The sequence below is a fragment of the Musca autumnalis genome, unplaced genomic scaffold (genome assembly GCF_047663935.1).
Source record: "Musca autumnalis isolate F117 unplaced genomic scaffold, ASM4766393v1 scaffold_2, whole genome shotgun sequence".
NCBI lineage: Eukaryota > Metazoa > Arthropoda > Insecta > Diptera > Muscidae > Musca > Musca autumnalis.
Genome location: NW_027411755.1, coordinates 35,629,179 through 35,650,074, shown reverse-complemented (window position 1 = coordinate 35,650,074; position 20,896 = coordinate 35,629,179). Strand labels below are relative to the sequence as shown.

Sequence of the window (20,896 nt, the reverse complement as noted above, 5' to 3'; positions counted from 1 at the left end):
TTAAATAATAAAAATTATTGTTCCAAAAATCCACGTTTTTTTTAAATATTGTTTAAAAAATCCACGATTAAAAATCCATGATTTTATAAAAAATATTCTTTGAAAAATCCACGATATTTGAAAAAATATTCTTTAAAAAATTAACGATTGTAAAAAAATACTCTTTAAAAACTCCACGATTGTAAAAAAATACTCTTTAAAAAATTCACGATTTTGAAAAAAGATTCTTTCAACAATTCAGGATTTTTAAAAAATCCACGATTTTGGTAAAAATAATGTTTAAAAAATGGACGATTTAAAAAAAATACCATTAAAAAATTAACGATTTTTGAAAACATATTCTTTAAAAAAAGCACGATTTAAAAAAAATATTATTTAAAAAATACAACATTTTTGAAAAAAAAAATTTTAAAAATCCATGATTTTTGAAAAATATTGTTTGAAAATCAACGATTTTTGAAAAAAAAAATATTCTTTAAAAAATCCGCGATTTTTGAAAAAATATTCTTTAAAAAATCCGCGATTTTTGAAAAAATAATCTTTAAAAAATCCGCGATTTTTAAAAAAATAATCTTTAAAAAATCCGCGATTTTTAAAAAAAATAATGTTTAAAAAATCCACGATTTTTGAAAAAATATACTTTAAAAAATCCACGATTTTTGAAAAAATATACTTTAAAAAATCCACGATTTTTGAAAAAATATACTTTAAAAATCCACGATTTTTGAAAAATTATTCTTTAAAAAATTCACGGTTTTTGAAAAAATATTCACGATTTTTGCAAAAAAAAAAAAACATTCTTTAAGAAATCCATGATTTTTTAAAAAATATTCTTTAAAAAATCCACGATTTTTGAAAAAATATTGTTTAAAAAATTTAAGATTTTTGGAAAAAAATTTCTTTAAAAAATCCAAGATTTTTGAAAAAATAAAAAAGAAAACAACTTTTTTTGAAAAAATACTCTTTAAAAGACCTAAAATTTTTGAAAAAATATTCATTAAAAAACGATTCTCTAAAAAATCAAAGATTATTTAAAAATATTCCCTAAAAATCACAATTTAAAAAAAAAATATTCTTTAAAAAATATACGATTTTTGAAAAAATATTCTTAAATAACACGATTTTGGAAAAACATTCTTTACAAAAAATCCAGGATCTTTAAAAAAAAAATTATTTAAAAAATCCACGATTTAAAAAAAAATATTTAAAAAACCACGATTTTTAAAAAGAAATTCACGAAGTTCGAAAAAACCCAGGATTTTTGAAAAAACATTCTTTAAAAATCCCAGACTTTTGTTAAAATATAATTTAAAAAATTCAATTCATTGAAAGTATTTTTTAAAAAATCCACCATTCTTGAAAAAATATTCATCAAAAAATCCAAGATTCTTTAAAAATATTCTTGAAACAATCGACGATTTTTTTTTAAAATACTCCTTAAAAAATCCACGATTTTTGAAAAAATTCAAAAAAATAATCCACGATTTTTGAAGAAATATTTTTTAAAAAAAATACGATAGTTGAAAAATTACACGATTTTTTAAAAAAATATTGTTTAAAAAATCGAATATTTTTGAAAAAAAAAAATTCTTTAAAAATTCCACGATTTTGAAAAAATATTGTTTAAAAATTCACGATTTAAAAAAAATACTCTTTATATATATTCCTTAGAAAATTCACGATGTTTAAAAAAATATTATTTAAAAAAACACAACATTTTTGAAAAAAAAAATATTGTTTAAAAAAATCCATGGTTTTTGAAAAATCCACGATTTTTGAAAAACATATTCTTTAAAAAATCCACGATTTTTGAAAAACATATTCTTTAAAAAATCCACGATTTTTGAAAAACATGTTCTTTAAAAAATCCACGATTTTTGAAAAAATATTGTTTAAAAAAATTCACGATTTTTGAAAATTTATTCTTTGAAAAATCCACGATTTTAGAAAAAATAATGTTTAAAAAATCCACTGTTTTTGAAAAAAATATTGTTTAAAAAATCTAAGATTTTTGTAAAAATAAATTCTTTAAAAAATCTAAGATTTTTGGAAAAATAATGTTTAAAAAAACCAAGATTGTTGAAAAAAGCATTTAAAAAATCCACGTTTTTGAAAAAATACTCTTTAAAAAACCTACGATTTTTGAAAAAAATATTCATTAAAAAACAATCGACGATTTTTTAAAAATATTCCCTAAAAATTAACGATTTTAAAAAAATATATTCTTTAACAAATCCACGATTTTTGCAAAAATATTCTTAAAAAAACACGATATTGGAAAAAATTTTATTTAAAAAATCCACGATTTTTAAAAAAAAATATTCTTTAAAAAATCCAGGATTTTTGAAAAAATACTATTTAAAAAATGCACTATTTAAAAAAAAATATTTAAAAAACCACGACATTTGAAAAAATATTATTTAAAAAATTCACGATTTTTACAAAACTATTTTTAAAAACACAATTTTTGAAAAAGTATTCTTTAAAAAATCCACGAATTTTGAAAAAATATTCTTTAAAAAATCCACGATTTTTGAAAAAATATTCTTTAAAATATTCCTTAAAAATCCTCGAATAAAAAAGTTTTCTTTAAAAAATCCACGATTCTTTAAAAATATTCTTTAAAAAATCTACGATTTTTTAAAAATATTCCTCAACAAATCATTTAAAAAAATAATAATAGTGAATTCTTTGAAAAATATTCTTTATATAATGTTTTTTCGACCTTCTAATTATTTATTTATATGTTTAAGACTTTGTCTTTTTGGGCTATAAGGTCTTTTGTTTTTCAATGAAAATAAGACTATTTATTTCATTTTTCTACCCGACGTTTCGTTGGGATTTTCCAACATCTTCAGGGATAATTTTTATTCAATAATCGTGGATTTTTTAAAAAATATTTTTCAATAATCGTGGATTTTTTAAAAAATATTTTTCAATAATCGTGGATTTTTTAAAAAATATTTTTCAATAATCGTGGATTTTTTAAAAAATATTTTTCAATAATCGTGGATTTTTCAATAATCGTGGATTTTTTAAAAAATATTTTTCAATAATCGTGGATTTTTTAAAAAATATTTTTCAATAATCGTGGATTTTTTAAAAAATATTTTTCAATAATCGTGGATTTTTTAAAAAATATTTTTCAATAATCGTGGATTTTTCAATAATCGTGGATTTTTTAAAAAATATTTTTCAATAATCGTGGATTTTTTAAAAAATATTTTTCAATAATCGTGGATTTTTTGTGGATTTAGTGGCATTTGTAAAATATATTATTTTAATAATAGTGGATTTTTTAAAAAAACAAGTGGGAAAAGCGTTAAGTTCGGTCGGGCCGAACTTTTTATACCCTCCACCACAAATTTCAGCCATTTCGGTGGATTAATGTGGCCACAACCTTCAAAATACCGAAAATCGGAAGTTCCCGTTCTATGGGGGCTATACGATGGCGCGGACTTATACCTACAAATTTCTGGGAGGGAAGTTTTATACCCCCAACGAAGACTAAATACCGAATTTCAGCCATCTCGGTGTGATAATGAGGCCAAAACCTTCAAAATACCGAAAATCGGGAGATATCGTCCTATGGGGGCTATATCAAAACGTGGACCTATATAAACACTTTACGGTGGAAATGTTTCTTAGCCTCTGGAAACACAAAATACAAAGTTACAACCGATTCTGTTGTCAAATGGGACCAATACATTCAAAATATATTAAAATGACGCGTACTTTATATGGGGCGCTATACGGGGGGCTATACCAAAACGTGGACCTATATAAACCAACTTTGGTAGGAATGTTTTTTGGCCTCTGGAGACACAAAATACGAATTTACAACCAATTCTGTGGTAAAATGGGACAAATATCTTAAAAATTCCTTAAAACGACGACGCGTCACGCGTCATTTTGTATGGGGGCTACACGAAAGCGTGGACCTACATATCCCGCTTTCAATACCAAAAGTCCTACGTACATATAATAGATTTTCCCAAAATTTCATCCACCTACGTCAATCCGTTCGGACGCTAGAGTGATTTCCACAGACGGACAGACGGACGGACATGGCTATATCGATGTAGAATTGCACGCTGATCAAGAATATATATAGTCTGTGGGGTCTACAATGATTGTTTCGAATAGTTACAAACGTAGTGACAAACTTAATATACACCCATCCTATGGTGGAGGGTATAAAAAATTAAAAAAAATCCTAGATTTTTTAAAAAATATTTGTTCAATAATTTTGATCTAAAAAAAAATTCAATAATCGTGAATTTTTTAAAAAATATTTTTTCAATAATTTTGATCTAAAAAAAAATTCAATAATCGTGAATTTTTTAAAAAATATTTTTCAATAATCGTGGATATTTTAAAAAATATTTTTTCAATATTTTTAAAAAAAATATTTTTCAATAATAGTGGATTTTTAAAGAATAGTATTTTTCAATAGTGGCATTTTGGAATTTTTGAAAAATATTTTTTATAATTGTGGATTTTAACAAAATATTTTTTTAATAACTGGATTTTTTACAAAAAATGTTTTCAATAATAGTGGATTTTTAATATATTTTTCAAAAATTGTGGATTTTTTAAATAATATTTTTTTCAAAAATCGTGGATTTTTATAAGAATATTTTTTCAAAAATAGTGGATTTTTAAAGAATATTTTTTCAACTATTGTGGATTTTTTAAAGAATATTTTTTTCCAAAATGGTGGATTTTTTAAAAAATATTATTTTAATAATAGTGGACTTTTTAAAAAATATTTTTTTAATAATCGTAAATTTTTAAAAATGTCCATGATTTTTGAAAAAATATTCGTTTAAAAATTCATGATTTTTAAAAAAATATTCATTAAAAAAATCCACGATTTTTGAAAAAAATATTCCTAAAAAAAATCCACGATTAATAAAAAATAGTATTTAAAAAATCAACCATTATTGAAAAAACATTCTTTAAAAAATCCACAATATTTGAAAAAAATATTCTTTCAAAATCCACAATTTAAAAAAAAATATTCCTTTAAAATATTATTTAAAAAATCCACGATTTTTGAAAAAATATTCATCAAAAATCCACGATTCTTTAAAAATATTCTTTAAAAAATCGACGATTTTTTGAAAATATTCCTATTTAAAAAAATATACGATTTTGAAAAAAATATTATTTGAAATATCCACGATTTTTGAAAAAATATTCTTTTTTTAAAATACTTTTTCGATAATAGTGGATTTAAAAAAAAATAGTGGATTTTTCAATTATAGTGGATTTTTTAAGAAATATTTTTTCAGTAATCCACGATTTTTTAAAAATATTTTAAAAATATTTTTTTAATAATCGTTGATTTTTTAAAGAATATTTTTTCAATAATCGTTGATTTTTTAAAAAATATTGTTTTCAATAATCGTTGATTTTTTTAAAAAATAATTCATCAATATTTTAAAAAAAAATAATTCATCAATATCGTGGATTTATTAAAAAAATATTTTTTCAATATTTTTAAGAAATATTTTTTTAATAATAGTGGATTTTTAAAAAATAGTGGATTTTTCAATAATAGTGGAATTTTTAATTTTTAAAAAATATTTTTTCTCTACGATTTAGTTTGGTTTGATGTCAGTAAATTAATAACATGTTGTTCTGTTTTTAATATTATTTTTATTTTCCGATGTTTCGATCGTCTCCGACGATCATCATCTGGCATATTATATTTACATTGTTATATTTTGAAGTTACTTTCTCATCTGTTCACAAATAATTTCCAACTGTGAACATTTGTTCACAGATGAGGAAGTAAGTTCTAGTGTTTCAAAATATAACAAATATAATATCCCTGATGATGATCGTCGGAGACGATCGAAATATCGAAAAAAATAATATTAAAAACAGAACAACATGTTTTTAATTTACTGACATCAAACCAAACTAAATCGTAGAGAAAAAATATTTTTTAAAAATTAAAAATTCCACTATTATTGAAAAATCCACAACTCTTTAAAAAAACACTATTACTAACTATACAACAAATTTTTTTTTTCTACAATTGTGAATTTTTTTAAATATATTTTCGATAATAGCGCATTTTTAAAAAATAGTGGATTTTAAAAAATATTTTTTTCAATAATAGTGGATTTTTTTTAAAAAATATTTTTTCAATAATCTTGGATTTTTTAAAAAATATTTCTTCAATAATGGTGAAAAAAAAAATAATAATAAATTAATAATTAATAATAAAATTAAAAATATTATTTAAAAAGTTCACGAATTTTTTAAAAAATTTTCTTTAAAACATCCACGATTTTTGAAAAATATTGTTTAAAAAATTCAGGATTTTTGAAAAAATATTATTTAAAAAATGCACGATTTTTGAAAAAATTCTTTAAAAATCTACAGTTTTTCAAAAAAGATATTTTTAAAAAAATCCACAATTTAAAAAAAAAATATATTCTTCAATACGGTGAGGAATTTTGTGTCCAGTTTATTCCTGGTATGGCTATAAGAAGACTTATTTTTTCCTTCTTCTTTTTAAATGTTAATACTGCATCTCTAAATTTCCTAATTTAAATGAATTTTTTTAGTTGAATAGTGGATTTAAAAAAAAATATTTTTTCCAATAATAGTGGATTTTTTTTAAAAAATATTTTTTCAATAATCTTGGATTTTTTAAAAAATATTTCTTCAATAATGGTGAAATTTAAAAAAAAATTAATAATAGTGGATGTTTTAAAAAATAATTTGTCAATATCGTGGATTTTTTAAAAAATATTTTTTTAATAAAGTGTATTTTTTTTTTAAAAAAATATTATTCTAATAATAGTAATTTTTTTTAAAATGTTCACCATTTAAAAAAAAATTATTCTAAAAATTCGTGATTTTTGAAAAAATATTCTTAAAAAATCAAAGATTTTTTGAAAAAATATTCTTTAAAAAATTCACGATTATTGAAAAAAATATTCTTAAAAAATCCACGATTAATGAAAAAATATTCTTAAAAAAATCCACGATATTATAAAAATATTCTTTACAAAATCCACAATTTTTGAAAAGATATTTTTAAAAAAATCCACGATTAATGAAAACATATTCTTTAAAAAATCCACGATATTATAAAAAATATTCTTTAAAAATCCACGATTTTTCAAAAAAAAATATTCTTTTAAAAATCCACGATTTTTTAAAAATATTATTTAAAAAGTTCACGAATTTTTTAAAAAATTTTCTTTAAAACATCCACGATTTTTGAAAAATATTGTTTAAAAAATTCAGGATTTTTAAAAAAATATTATTTAAAAAATGCACGATTTTTGAAAAAAATTCTTTAAAAATCTACAGTTTTTCAAAAAAGATATTTTTAAAAAAAATCCACAATTTAAAAAAAAAATATATTCTTCAATACGGTGAGGAATTTTGTGTCTAGTTTATTCCTGGTATGGCTATAAGAAGACTTATTTTTTCCTTCTTCTTTTTAAATGTTAATACTGCATCTCTAAATTTCCTAATTTAAATACCTTCGAGATATTCCTACTCCCAATTTTTTATTGAAAAAATAATATTTTTCCCATGGAGCGGTTACATCAAATTGTAATTATATTAAACATTGTTGATCTGAATTGGTAGTTTTTTTCCCTAACTACCTTATTGACGGTAATATGATTTTTGTTTCATTTTCAATAACACGATTGTTATTTGATGCGATTTAAAAGCATTTCATGAGATTTCGGATGCTGTGTGTGTCTTTTTATCAAATACTACAAGTACATCACAAAGTGACTAATGTGATGCTGGATTTAAATGCTTTTGAAGGTCTTGGGATTTTTTTCTGGGAGTGTAAACATTAAAAAGTCCAAGGAAAGATTGTAATTAAAGAACAGTTAAGTTTAGTATCCAATTATTCAGTTTGGCTGAAAGTCAAAAAACCATAAACTCAAACCCTAGAGAGGGGATATTTTTTTAAATTATGGTGATTACTTCCATGATGATATTAAATTTTTTTTAATCAACGCGCCCTCAAATCATAGGCAACAAAACCTCTTTCTAGCTAATGATGATTAAAATGTTTTCAAAAAATTAAATTAATCTGATGTTAAAAACTCGTCCAAATACTATAAAATCAATAAAATGTATAAATTAGTGTATATGCAAATGGGAAACAAACTGATCAAAATGCACAAATTATGTAACATATGTATGTTTCCAGAACCATTAGTCTTTGTAGTAAGATTTTCGAAATTTTTATATTCGCATATATGTATAAACCTGCGGTATGGCATCAAATTTGTATTAACTTGTAATATAGATTTGTTATATTTTCTGTTTAAAATAACTTCAGACACTGTAGAAATCGGAAACAGATCCACCATTAAGATGAAAAACGAACTCTGTGTTGGACTTGCGATCCCCTTTGTCATCTGCGCAACTTGCATCGGCATAGTCTAGAAGACAGTTATCTTGCAAATCATCACAACTTAGCTTTATACTATGTTTACATTTGCGAAATCCACTCGATTTCAACTGTCAATACCTTTGCGTATACGTCAAATGAAAACTAATCTGAAATCGATTGGATTTCATTTGACGTTTGAGCAATGGAATTGACAGTTTAAATCGAGTGGATTTCGTAAATGTAAACATAGTATTAGATAGTGTTCACAAGTACCTTTTAGGTACCTTTATTAAAGGCGTGGATTGATGGAACTGTTTGTATCAACAAAACTAATACAACAGATACATACCAGTAACTGTTGGTATAAAAGAGAGAATGAGTGTATCAGTTATGTTATGATTAGTGTGACCAGATTTAAAAAAGTGTTGCAGCTAAATCAGCATTAAAATAATGCTAAAAAATGCTAAAATAAATATTAAAATGCCAAAAAATAATGCTAAATTTATATACATTATTTAAAAAAAATAATTACCCTCCACCACAGTATAGAAGGTACAGTGAATCACAGTCAAAAGGATCCACTTCAGTTTCTTTCATTAAAACTGCGATTGCTTCTTCTTTATTTGCATATTCGATCTCGAATATAAGCGACCAATACAATTATATATCATTATTTGTTACAAATTTTAAGGTGATCCCCAAAAAAGCTTCTCTATTTCTGGCTTCACTCGGTAGGATTGAGAGATTTTCAATGCCGGTCCATTTCAGCATATTGTCAAACCATGATGTTTCTTTCCGTCCTCTGGATGGTTTCCCTTCTATCGTTCCACCGATTATGGTTTGGAGCAGCTTGTATTTTCGGTTCCTCATTATATGTCCAAGATATGACGCTTTTCTTCTTTTTATTGTTGTAATGAGTTCACGCTCTCGATTAACCATTGTCAGAACTACTGAATTGGGTATCAAATGTGTCCATGGGATTTTTAGGATACGTCGATAAATCCACGTTTCAAAAGATTCCAGTTTCTTTATGTCAACGGATTTTAACGTCCATACTTCTGAGACGTACAGCAAAACAGACCAGACATAAGTTTTAACAAATCGAATTTTTGTTTCCATGTTTATGTCATGACTACATAAGACATTTTTGTATTTGAAAAATGTACCTCTCGCCATTTCTATTCTACATACATACATCGTATTTCTTTTGTGTTATCCCAATTTTCATTTATTTTGTACATTATTTATTTGTAATTCGGTTGTTTCTTGGTTTCTGGACTTGGATATAACCATATATTTAGTTTTTGGGATGTTGATTTTTAACCCATACTTTTCGCTACAGATATTTAGACGATTCAGAAGGAATTGTAATTCTGACAGGCTACTTGCAATTAACGTGGTATCATCTGCATATCTGATGTTGTTGACGAATGTTCCACCAATATATGTATGTATGTATATGCCTTTACGAACGTTAGAGACTGATTCTTGAAAAATTCTTTCGGCGTAAATATTAAATAGTAATGGTCATGCCTAACTCCTCTCGATATTGCAATGGAGTCTGTAAGTTCTCCATTAATGTAGACTTGTGCTGTTTGGTTCCAATATAGTTCCTTGATGCATTGTAATTCCTTTCCTTGGATGCCAATAGAAATGAGGATTTCCACCATTTTGTCATGCTGTACGGTATCGAAGGCCTTTTCATAATCCACAAAACAAATGTATACGTCCTTTTGTACATTTCGGTATTAACACTTGTATAGAGAGTAGGGCTTCTCTCGTACCCATGCCTTCTTTGAATCCAAATTGCGATAGACCCATGTATTCTTCAAATTTTTTATATATTCTGGAATGTATAATTCTTAGAAATATTTTGAGAGCGTGGCTCATCAAACTTATTAGTCTGTAATCGGTACATTGTCTTGGGTGGTTTTTCTTCGGAATCGTGATGAAAGTACATTTCAGCCAGTCTTGGGGGTATCTGCCTGAGTCGTAGATGTAGTTAAAAAGCAATACTAAAAGCTGTATGTTTTCGTCGTCTATTAATTTTAGTAATTCGGAAGGAATTTCGTCTGGCCCACAAGTTTTTTTATTACGTAATAATGTTATTGTAGATTCCACTTCAGTTTTAGATATTGGGTTCCCTGTGAGTGGTTGTTGGTTAGCCGAAACGTTGTTTGATCGGTTACTGTCAGTAAATGTTTGTTTTATGTATTCACTCCATAGTCTTATTTTTTCATTTGTCTCAAAAACAGCTTTGTTGTTAATATATAGTATTTTCGGTATTGACTTGTAGTATACTCCTGAGGCTTCTTTAAGTCGTTTATGTAAATTGAAGTCGTCATGAAGCTCCTGCAGACGTTCAATTTCCTGACATTGCTTGTTTAAGTGCTCAATTTTTGCGGTTCGTATTGCCGATTGAATTTCTCTTTTAAGCTCAAAGTATGTTTGTCATCCATTCTTTATTTTTAGGGTTTTTGTAGTTTCCTAGGTTATTGCTGGTAATATTTTTTAATGTATTTTTGATAGAACTCCATATGTTCTCTACTTCCCTCCCTGTTTATATTGTCTAATTCACAATTTATACGTTGCTTCACAACTGCGAGTGTATTATGGTTATCAAGTTTCTCCACAGCAAATTTCCTTCGCCGAACCGTTTTCCTTGCTAGGGATATTCTGCAACACATATTCGCTAATATAAGATTATGGTCGGATGGCACCTCAGCTCCTGGATAAGTGGATGTTTTCTTTATGCATGAGAAAAATCGTTTATTTATGATTATATAATCTATTTGGTTTCTCACAATGTTGTCTTTTCGATCTTGTGGAGATTTTCAAGTATATACAGGGCTATCATGAATATTTCCCTCGGAATTTTCCGCACGGAAAATAATTTTGAAAAGTGATATTCCCTTAAAATCAATATTTCAAAACGTTGAAAACCTACTAGAATTACATAATTATGGAATATTTTCCCCGAATCGATAAAAATATTCCCTTTTTGGACATAAATATGGAAATTAAAAATTGTAAAATTGGGGAAAGGGAAAAAATTCCGCACGGAATTTTTATTCATGATGGCCATGATAGTCTTCTTTTGGAAAGACAGAAAAATGAGTTTGTTATTTTCATTTTATATTCTTGGCAGAATTGAATCAGTCTGTCCCCACTTTCATTTCGATCTCCAAGTCCGTATTTTCCCGTTACACTAGGTACAGCTTCTTCTCCAACTTGTGCGTTAAAGTCACCTTGGATAATATTTATTTCATGGGATTTTGTAGTTTTCAATAAATACAGTATGCAAAGTTCATATTCGTACACCCCTACAAAATTAATAAAATCGTTATTAATCCCATATTTTATGCCCAAATATGAAATAATTGATGGGAATTACCATAACGTAGAAAGATTTAAGAATAACAAAACAAATTTTTAATTTATTCCGTCATTTAGGTATAGATGGCACCTGTGTGGGTGGCAAAGTTCGTATTCGTACACCTATAAGCACTATATATTTGGAGTTTTTAAGGATTTTCAAAGCAAAATACCGCAGATTTTTGTTCTTTTCTTCTTTTGGAATGTCTCTGCTATAGAAATATATAAAAATAACGGTATTTTTATTAAAAATTTTGCATGAGTAAAAAGTAGAACTAATTTTTGAAATAATTAAGAAGAATGTGCTAGATCTGATTAACTATTGCAATTTATTCCCAATTTTGGACGAAAATAGGTAATAGCAGTCCTTCTGCAATAATATTCGAGGTCTAATATGAAAATAAATGTTGTCAGCGTTTGGAAATGCCAAGAAACGTAATCCGGGCTTAGTAAAGTAAACACATTTTTGATTTGTACTTGGTGAAAATCGAAAGTTTCGTTTTATATTTGACATTAAATGTATTGAAGTTTTAGAATACGGTTTCGAAAATCATTTTATGTCAAAAGTTGTGAGAAATTATGAAGAAAAATGAAACTGTACAAGTTTTCATACTGCCCGCGTACGACTGAAATTCTATGCTTACTATGAACGAGGGTTATGGCTGCCAAAATTGGGAAAATAATGGTTTTTACTTGTTGAAAATTATATTTCTTTAGCGAAGGATCCAAAATGAGTGCAAAAATGTCAAAAGAATGAAGTAAATTGTTCAGGAAAGAACGTGGTGTAACCTTTTGAAGAAAAGCGTTATTTTCGGGGAAATTTTCATCCTTAAAAAATTAGTATTCCTCGTAATGTCCGATATGTCTTGACATAAAATGATGTTCGAAACCGTATTCTAAAACTTCAATACATTTAATGTCAAATATAAAACGATACGTGCGATTTTCACCAAGTAAAAACCAAAAATGTGTTTACTTTACCTAAGCCCGGATTACGTTTCTTTGCATTTCCAAACGCTGACAACATTTATTTTCATATTAGACCTCGAGTATTGTTACAGAAGGACTGCTATTAGCTATTTTCGTCCAAAATTCTGGAATTAATTGCAATAGTTAATCATATTTAGCACATTTAATTAATTATTTCAAATATTCCTCCGACTTTTTATTAATGCAAACTTTTTAATAAAATTACCGTTATTTGTACATTTTTCTATAGCAGAGGCATTCCAAAAGAAGAAAAGAACAAAAATTTGCGGTATATTGCTTTGAAAATCCTTAAAAACTCCAAATATATAGTGCTTATAGGTGTACGAATACGAACTTTGCCACCCACACAGGCGCCATCTTTACCTAAATGACGAAATAAGTTAAAAATTTGTTTTGTTATTCTTAAATCTTTCTTCGTTATGGTAATTCCCATAAATTATTTCATATTTGCGCATAAAATATGGAATTAATAACGATTTTATTAATTTTTTTAGGGGTGTACGAATATGAACTTTGCATACTGTATGTGATTTCGTCATAGAATGCTTCAATGCCAACTGTTGTATTATGTTTATATCCATAGGCTTTGCTTCTATTTTTATGAGCATTGTTCTATATGATTTTGGTATAAATCCTATTACAGAATTCGCAATATTCTTTTTTACTATTATTCCAACTCCATTCCGGAGGTTGTTATTTTGATTGCCAAAGTGGTATACCTTTGTGTTGTTAGATGTAAACTCGCCATTACCAGGCCACCATGTTTCACTTACACCCAATATGTCTATGTTGTAATGGTTCATTTCGTTTATTGTGTTGGCTAGTTTTCCTGGTTCGTAGAGACTTCTTACATTCCAGGTACCCATATTTAGCTTTCTTTTTGCCAACGCCATACCACAACAGAGTCTCCTCTGTGCTTTACTTTTGAAATTGTGTGTTTGGGGTTCAAGGCGGTATTTGCCCTATGACATACCTTAATTGGTCCATATGACCAAAACAGGCTGCCAATGAAAGCAATGAAGACAACTTTAACCTGTTTTGGTCATATGGACCAATTAAGGTATGTCATAGGGCAAATACCGCCTTGGACCCCAAACACACAATTTCAAAAGTAAAGCACAGAGGAGACTCTGTTGTGGTATGGCGTTGTATGAGTGCTTCCGGTGTATGAAATCGTGTCTTTATCGAAGGAATTAAGGATAAGATGTATTATTATTTAAACATTGTGAAAGGATAATTTGAAATTTAGGAGCTGAAAGAATGGGATTTGGGACAACATTCCAATTTTATCAATATATGAGCCCGAGCACAAATCACATATTTTTCCAAAATGGATGCTATGTAACTGTCCAAAAGTGATTCAAACACCTCCCCGATCCCCGGATTTGAATCCTATAGATAATTTATGGAGTAGTTTGGAGACAAATATAAAAAATCGTAAAATCCAAAGTATAGGAACCCTGAAATATGCCTTGCAAGAAGAATGGGGAAGATATCTTGCCTTAGTTAAATCTTTGCCAAAAAGGCTAAAAGCTGTAAAGGATAACAAAGGATGTCATACCAAGGGCTGAAACCCTAAAAAATCCTTTTTGTTTCATGAAACTTTTAGAGTGCATACTTTTCACTGTGAGGTAGAAATCGATGTTGTTTAACAATTTTTATTTTTTTTTATCTAAACTTACCTGAATTTTGTTAATTTTATTTTATAATATTTAAGTTAAGACACTAATGTAAAAATATAAAAAGGAATAAAATCGCTATCATTAACCAATTCTTAGCAATCGCAGTTTTAATGAAAGAAACTGAAGTGGATACTTTTGACTGTGACTCACTGTATATTAAATTTGTTTTTCCGTTTGTAGCGCATTGAATTAATCATTTGCGATCCTATAAAGTATACATATGTGTACATATATTCATGATAAGAGTAAAATTCTTAGCCGATCTATGGATGTCCGTCCGTCTGTGGTAACCACCCTGGCATCCACAAAATTCAGATAAGACACTGACTTTTTGGAAAGATTCATATTTTGTTTGCATCCATGTAAAGTTCGAAGATGGACTATATCGGCCCATGTTTTGACACAGCCCAGCGGTACTGGCCGATTTCAGTTTTTTGCTGTTTTTGCCTACATTTTCAGGCTGAATTAGCTATGATTTGCTAACAATTGTGGACATAGAGTCCACATTCTGGAATAGCCCACATATAACGTTATTACCGGATTTCTGGTATTTTGACGTTTTAAGCTACATCTTCAGACCGAATTAGTTATAGTTTGATATTTAGGGTTCCTTGTGGTAAAAAATGTATCTACCAAAAATTGCGTGCAAAGGTTCGTGTTTTGGAATAGCCCCATATAACGGAACTAACCGATTTCGGGTATCTTTTATGATTTTAGCTACATTTTTAGACCGAATTTGCTGTACATAATTTAGAACTTAGGGTTGTCAACAAACGACGTCTCCATTAAAAATTGTGGACGTAGGTAGACGTTTTGTAATAGGTACAATAAAAAAGGTACCCGTTGATTTGATTTATTTTGGGTGCCATTTGGGTTCAACTTCTTCACCATAAATCACGGACACATGTCCGCTTTTCGGTATGGCCCCCCCTATAACAGGTTCTTTTTTAAGTTTTTATTTACATTTTTCGGCAATATTGTATGTCATTTGGTATTTATAGTTCGCAGTAGTTAAAAACTTCTCCATCGTGCTATAGCCCCCATATAACGGTACCGCTCGATTTCACATAGTTTCAAGTTTTTAGACTTAAAGTTAGACTATTTAGACCAAATACTTAACAAATTCGGTATTCCCAGTGGTCAAAAAAACTTCTACACCTAAAATGGTGGCATTGGTATTTTCGTAACAAAAAGAAAAACTAATTATTCCATATATATAATTGTTCCACAAACATCCCAGGCGGGACAGGGGAGACTTCTCTCATATCAATGAGTGCACCCCGATTCATATTAGCTCAATGATATGGGACCTACTGTTTATCGCCGAGTCCGAACGGCGTGTCTTACGACACCACTTTATAGAGAAGTTGTACAAGGCTGAAATACTCAGAAAATGTCGCCAACATTACTGAGGGGTATTTTGCCACCGTTGAAAAGTGTTTGATGTTGACTGGCAGAGGAATCGAACCCACGGCCTTCAGCGTGCAAGGCGGGTGTGCATACCATTGCACCACGGTGGCACCCTATTATTCCATATCAGTTCTGAATATTTTGTGGTAGAGGGTATAACAAGTTCGAAAGTTCGACCCGGGCAAACTTCACGTTTTTTACTTGTTTTGTTTTAATTTGCTTATTCACATTTTCATTCCTTTAAATCAGAGCAAGGACAACGTTGTTTTGAGCTGTTCAAACAGCAGTTCTATTCAATTCAACCAACATGTTTTTATAAAAAATAATTCTAAAAAATCAAAGATTTCGTAAATAAAATAATTAAATTAATAATTGAAAAATGTTAAATGCTAAATACAAAAAAATAATGCTCAATTTAGCTGCAAATATGCTAAAATGGTCACACTGGTTATGATTTTGTGATTACCATAACAAAGAGAAACAGTTGTGTGTTGTATAACAGCAAGTAAGATCAGTATTTGTTTTTTCGTTCTCAAATAACTGTGGTACCACAGATATTTTTTAAATACTGTAAATACCATAAGTGGAACAACTAGAATTGTGTTTTATGGCTGCTTATGCATAGCAAAAACATAATAAAAAATGGGAAAATAAAGGATGTATGAAAAAACTATATTTATATTAATATACATAATTAATTAATAAGATTGTCAAATAATTGTTTTCGAACCAAGAAAACGAAACTTTTGTATTAATTTATGAAAAATATCTAATAAATGTGCTAAAAATGTCGGAATTTGTTCAAAAATTAGTTGGTCGACTTATTTAAGACAAGATTGAATGGTACAAAAATAACCAAATTCTGGTCTCATTTGACGCAGTTTCCCTCTTCACAAACATTCCTGTCCACACAGCAATTAAAATTATAATGGAAAATTGGGATTACATAAATAAATACACAGAGATTCCAAAAAGACTTTTCCTTCAAATCCTTCAATTTTGCCTAAAAGATAACAATTACTTCGCTTTTGACGACAAAATTTATAATCAAATATTTGGAATGACTATGGGTAACCCTATCTCGCCGACAATAGCAGATATAGTATTAGATAAACTTCTTGACGACACATTAGCTGAGCTACAACATATTGCTCTAAACCAGGGACGAGCTTCTTTGCTTAGACCGTATAGTGAGGGCGCCCACTGAGTTGTTTTTGCATTTGCTTCTCTCTCTCACGTACAGTGTAAATGAATGAAAACAAACAAAAACATAATGTGGTTGTTGCTTTGTTCACTCATACGTTCATACATGTCTTCGCTTTGGTTGTATTTCTGTGGTCGTCGCTGCTCTAAACCAATGTCGTGCTTTGATATTGTTAAAGTTACGAAGTTTTTCGGCAATTCACACACACACGACCCGAACGCAACGAAAGAGCACACAAATGTTTTGATTTGTTTTTGTTTTGCAGCATGCGTGCATACAACGTTACTAACGCACTGTCAAAAGATGCAAATATTGAGAATTTTGTGTGCCCTCTTCTTGGTCGGCTGTGCTCTAAACCAGCGTCGCCCAACAGAATACCATCAAACTGAAGCAAGTGTTTATGTGTAGGCGAAAAAACAACAACCACATGATGTTTATCAGTCGTGTTTTGCTCCCGTACACTGTGAATGAGGGAGAATGGCAAAACAACTCAGTGGGCGCCAGCAGTATACAGATGGGCGACCCTGCTCTAAACCAGTGTTCACCAGCGAGCCCTTACTGAGAGGAAGTGAGCATACATTACCGTGTGTTTTGGATTGAAAGTTACGATAATTTGCTCTCAGTAGCAGCTCGCTGGTGAACACTGCTCTAAACACAGGCCACACAACAGATTATGACAACGTCAAAAAATTAGATAAAGAGAGAAAAGAAAAAAGGAGAATGTTAATAGAAAGCTTAAGAATACAACAAAACATTGGACGGGCAATTAATTTAAAGGAAGACACTGACAACATAAGCGCAAGTTATGGATTCGCAATAACGTAAACGAGCTGTGATATTAGCAGCCATGCACGCTTCTTTACGAAAAAGTTAACTACAACTCTCTTTCCCATACAAAAACCCAAAATAGCATTCTCTTCTTGTGCACCATTGATATTAGTTCTTAAGTCGTGTTTATTGCTTTATATGTTTAGTTAGTATAGATTCAATGTAACGCGTTCTAATATCATAATATTGTAAGTGCAACTCTGTTTACATTCATGGTGTTTTTGTATAAAATTTAATTGTAATATTTTATTTTTTATTAAATAGACAATTCCCTTGAAAAAGTCGCCAAATAGCGACGAAACGTCGGGATGAAACAGCAATAAATCATTCGTTTTATTTGCTTAATCAATCAAAGGTCAAAAAGCTAAACAACATAAGGACAAATTTAGTAATTTTTGTTTACGAAATGAGTTAATATAGAAACATTTTCCACGGTGCTCTTGAACCAACTTTGACAGGAGCTTACATTGGGCAAGTTTTTGCGAATTCTTAAACTACAATGTTCATAGATGAGAAAAACCAAAAAACAAAAAAAAATCGCGATTTAAGTTCACATTTTCAGAACGCTTGAATATTTTCTGGTCAACTTTTGTAGCACAGTGCCATTTATCGACATTTTTTCGAAAAGTTTGCACCTTCTCAAAGCCTAAACTGTCTGAAGGAGCGTTCCAAAGCTTTTGCAATGTATTAGGTAATTCTTAATTAGTGTCTTGGCTACAATTTTTGTCCTTGTGTTCGATCGCATAAAAAAAACTTAAAGTCAAAATCGGGAGGCTCGATTACCACCCTAGACCTATGCTCTAGTAGACTTTTTTGCTCAATTTAATCCCAGGAATCAGAAACGCGAAGAACCCATTAAGGTTTTTTTTTTTCCTTCCATACAAATCGCCACGGCCTAATGTAAATATCTTAAAAATATCTTGGATTAACAATATTAATAGAAACAAGTAAAAAAGTATCAGTCGGCTTTGTCGACAGAGATATACCATCAGCCTGTGTATATTGAAAAAAATTTTCCCAAAAAAAACTTAAGTATTTAGGGGGTTTTAAAAATTTTGGGCGTTTGGACCGACCAAAATGTTGATTAGGATTAAAGTTCAAAAGTTTTGCGGAGGAGATACTAAAAGGAATGGATCGACATTGACCATTATGGAAGTGGATCTTCAGCCACTATATATGATGCCTATGGGGTTTTTACACCCTTCGGGCTATTTGCTCAAGAAGTATGGACTTGCCTCTGAAACAAAAATCAACAAAAATCAAAGTGATTCGATATCAGGTCTTAAAGTGAAATTATCCGAAATTGTGTGTGGGAGGTACCGGATGGAGTGGACAAATATAGTCCATATGATCTATATCTGGTAGATATATTAGGATGTGTAATGTATGGACCTCCGCCCTGTCGTGAAGTCTGGCTGAATGCTAACGGACGCGTCCACGGGTTGCGGATAGTGGAAAGCCCAGTAGATATATTGGGTAGCTGCGAATTAAATAAACAGTCGCGGACAGCTCAGCGACTATGGGGGGAGAGTCTCGGGGGCTATAAACGCCACAAATTCCCGAGTTTGCCAGAGATCCCTGTAGTGACACGGCGAGTAATTGGCGCCGGAGTGAAAAGCCAATAAATACAATTAAAGCCAGAATGGTGGCTTAAAGGTGGCAGCCCCACTACCATTCTAGGGTACAGTGGACCAATCACCAACTTACCTGAAACTTAATCGATTTTCGAAATGTCTACAAGGAATGAAATAACAACACCCGTAACGTTGACGAAATTTGGCACACGGAAAAGGACATGAATAGGAACTTGGAATGTAAGAACACTAAGCGATTCAACAAAGCTTGCGTAGGTTGTATCCCAAATGGAAATATTTGACATTGGAATCCTAGGAATAAGTGAAATGCGATGGATTCAAAATGGGGAGTTTATAACAGCAAACGGAAGTCTAGTTTTGTACAGTGGCAAAGAAGAAAGACGGGAAAATGGAGTTGGAATTATACTCTCAAGAGGAATTAAAAATATTTTAAATTTAGTAAATAAATCGAGCTCGAGGTCTTGGATGTTTGTTGTTTTTATTTATTCATTATTTTATTCGATATTTCGTCTTTCTTCGAAAGACATCATCAGGATCTGTAGAAAAACATTTACATTTTATTGTTTGCATATATGATCATATTGTTGTTGTTACACTTACAAATAGTGATTAAAACTATTACAACAATAACAATAATTTCGCCAAGCACAAACGTCGACCTGTTGCTGCTGCCATCTGTTTCGTCACTGCATTAATTTCTTCTTATTGTATTCTATTTATTTTTCTAATTAGATGTCTGTAACTGTGCGCCAAATTCTCCGTATCTGTTTTGTAGTTCATTCTTTGTGATGTTGGAGTATTCATAATGTGTAGAGTTTCCAACATAAGCCTCTTTTGGTAATTGTTTTCGCACAACATCACAAAGAATGAACTACAAAACAGATACGGAGAATTTGGCGCACAGTTACAGACATCTAATTAGAAAAATAAATAGAATACAATAAGAAGAAATTAATGCAGTGACGAAACAGATGGCAGCAGCAACAGGTCGACGTTTGTGCTTGGCGAAATTATTGTTATTGTTGTAATAGTTTTAATCACTATTTGTAAGTGTAACAACAACAATATGATCATATATGCAAACAATAAAATGTAAATGTTTTTCTACAGATCCTGATGATGTCTTTCGAAGAAAGACGAAATATCGAATAAAATAATGAATAAATAAAAACAACAAACATCCAAGACCTCGAGCTCGATTTATTTACTAAATTTAAAATAATCAAAATAAAGGTCGAATTAAATAACCAAAAAATCAAAACGGAATTAAAAATATATTAAAATCTTGGAACGCGATCAGTGATAGGATCTTAACGGCACGCCTCAATACTGCAGTGAGGAAATGTGTTACAATTGTTCAATGTTATGCCCCAACAGAAGACGCTGAGAGTATAAATAAAGACCAGTTCTACGAACAATTGAC

General features: G+C 29.2%; 1 protein-coding gene across 1 annotated transcript in view; it reads right to left on the bottom strand.

Moving 5' to 3' along the window:
- Positions 1 to 20,896, bottom strand: part of LOC141393916 (venom dipeptidyl peptidase 4) — a 45,612-nt gene that overhangs the window by 2,791 nt on the left and 21,925 nt on the right. The gene's annotated exons all lie outside the window — the stretch shown is intronic.